Genomic DNA, 2,245 nt, shown 5'->3' with positions numbered 1-2,245 from the left:
GCCTTCAGCTAACCGACAGCTGAAAAAGCCGAATAAATTCAGGAAACTCTATTTGGTAGCCGAAAGGATTCCTGAATCTGCATTCGGTTTAGGGATACCGAATAAATACCAATTTTAAAATGCAAATGTTGTGGGGAGGGGACGGGAAAGGGGTTTTTAAGCCACTCTGAGACTCCTTCAGGTAGTGAAAGGCGGAGTATAAATATAATCTCTTCTCTGCTTCTTCTTCTCAGTAGTAATAATAATAGTGTTCCACTCCGCCAGTGAGCGAAGATGTCTTTTGTCTTGTTCGGCACCCCCTCACGAACTCTCCCTCCCTCACGAACTCTTGGTGTAGCCATTTTGGTGGAGCCAGTTTGGTTTAGTGGTTAAGTGCGCGGACTCTAATCTGGGAGAACCGGGTTTGAAATTCGGAGTTCCCCACTCCTCCACTTGCACCAGCTGGATGACCTTGGGCAAGCCGTAGTTCTGATAAGAGCTGTTCTTGAAAAAGAGCAGTTTCTGTCAAGAGCTCTCTCAGCCCCACCTCCCTCACAGGCAGTGTTCCCGTTAAGCTGAGTTAGAGTGAGCTAGCTCACAGTTTTTTAGCCTCCGGCTCACACATTTTTGTCAAAGCTCAGGAAGGATGGCTCCAGAGCAAACTAATTTATGCAGCAGCCAAATCACTCACTCACAACTTTCATGGCAGTAGCTCACAAAGTATTATTTTTGCTCACAAGACTCCACAGCTTAGAGGGAGCATTGCTCACAGAGTGTCTGTTGTGGTGAGGGGAAGGGAAAGGAGTTTGTAAGCCGCTCTGAGACACCTTTGGGTAGTGAAGGGCGGGGTATAAATCCAATCTCCTCCTCCTCCTCTTCTTCTTCTACTGCGCTCAAATCTAACCATTTTACAGCAGACCAAGATGGCTCCCTCTCAAACAACGCTTATTTCTGAGAGACATTTCCTTTCTAGCTGAGCAGGGAGGCCAATTTCATCCATGGTGTTTCTCTTCTAGGAGGAGGATGGGGTTGGCATACCCGGATATCCGTAGTAGCTCTCCCCTCTGCTACCCGCTTGCTGTCTCCACACGTGGGGTAAGTGTCCAGAAATGATGTCTCTGAATGTCCACCCGGCCAAAGCCAGTTTGGTGTAGTGTTTCTGGGTGGGGGGTAGATGTCTAATCTGGGAGAACTAGGTTTGATTCCCCACTCCTCCACTTGCAGCTGCTGGATGACCTTAGGCAAGCTGTAGTTCTGTCAGAGCTGTTCTTGAAACAGCAGTTCTGGAAAGAGCTCTCTCAGCCCCACCGACCTCACAGGGTGTCTGTTGTGGGGAGGGGAAGGGAAAGGAGATTGTAAACCGCTCTGAGACTCCGAGTGAAGTGCAGGATATAAATCCAATCACCACTTCTTCTTCTTCTTCTCCTTCTTTCCCATCTGCATCAGCATCCCTGCTTCCTCTGGGGCGTCAACAGCTGCCTTACATCAAACAAGCCCTTTGGTCCATTGAGCCAAGTAATCCTTTCTCTGACCAAGGGCTACCTCCCGAATCCTGATCTCTGATGGCAGAGGAGAGGTTTAAGCCAGGTCTCTTCTCCTACAATTACGCTCTTAATTGGACTTTTTTCTGACAGGCTCTGCAGTGTATGTCATCTCCGTGCATGTTTCGTAGACAGGATTTTGTGGCTCCTGGGGCAATTTTTTTTCCTGGTGGGGCTGAAGTTCTTAGTGCAGAAAGAAAAGCCATGTAGCCAATAGAAAGCTGTTACCAGGATAGATCTCTAAGTTGCAAGCTGTCAACCACTTTAGATGACAGTCCTCAGCTGCTGTAAGTTAATCGCTTCTGCCAGCTGAAACAACAGCTCTGATAACATGCTGGCAGGTGGGGGGTGATAACTTCTATAGTAAAGAAAGCTAACACTTAGGCAGAAAAAATATCTTAAAGGAGACCAGTTTCTTGACACAGAGTTAGAAGGGGGCCTAGAGGTCACCTACTCCAACCCCCTTGCTCTGTGCAGGAATTAGTCAATAACAGCACCCCACTCTGCTTAAAGGAGCGCAGGCCTTTCAAAAAATGTTTTAAAATGATTGGGGGGGAAAGCATTTACAGGATAAATTCTTGTGGGGCTGTGCCTAAAGGACCGCCTCTTCCCGTATGTTCCCTCAAGAGCACTGCGATCGGGAAGTCTCCACCTCCTGGATGTGCTGGGCCCCCAAGACATCAAGTTTGCCCAAACTAAGGCCAGGGCGTTTTCAGTGGCGGCTC

Source organism: Gekko japonicus, unplaced genomic scaffold (assembly GCF_001447785.1).
Source record: "Gekko japonicus isolate JY-2015 unplaced genomic scaffold, Gekko_japonicus_V1.1 scaffold5052, whole genome shotgun sequence".
In the NCBI taxonomy this organism is placed as follows: domain Eukaryota; kingdom Metazoa; phylum Chordata; class Lepidosauria; order Squamata; family Gekkonidae; genus Gekko; species Gekko japonicus.
This window is presented reverse-complemented; position numbering follows the sequence as displayed.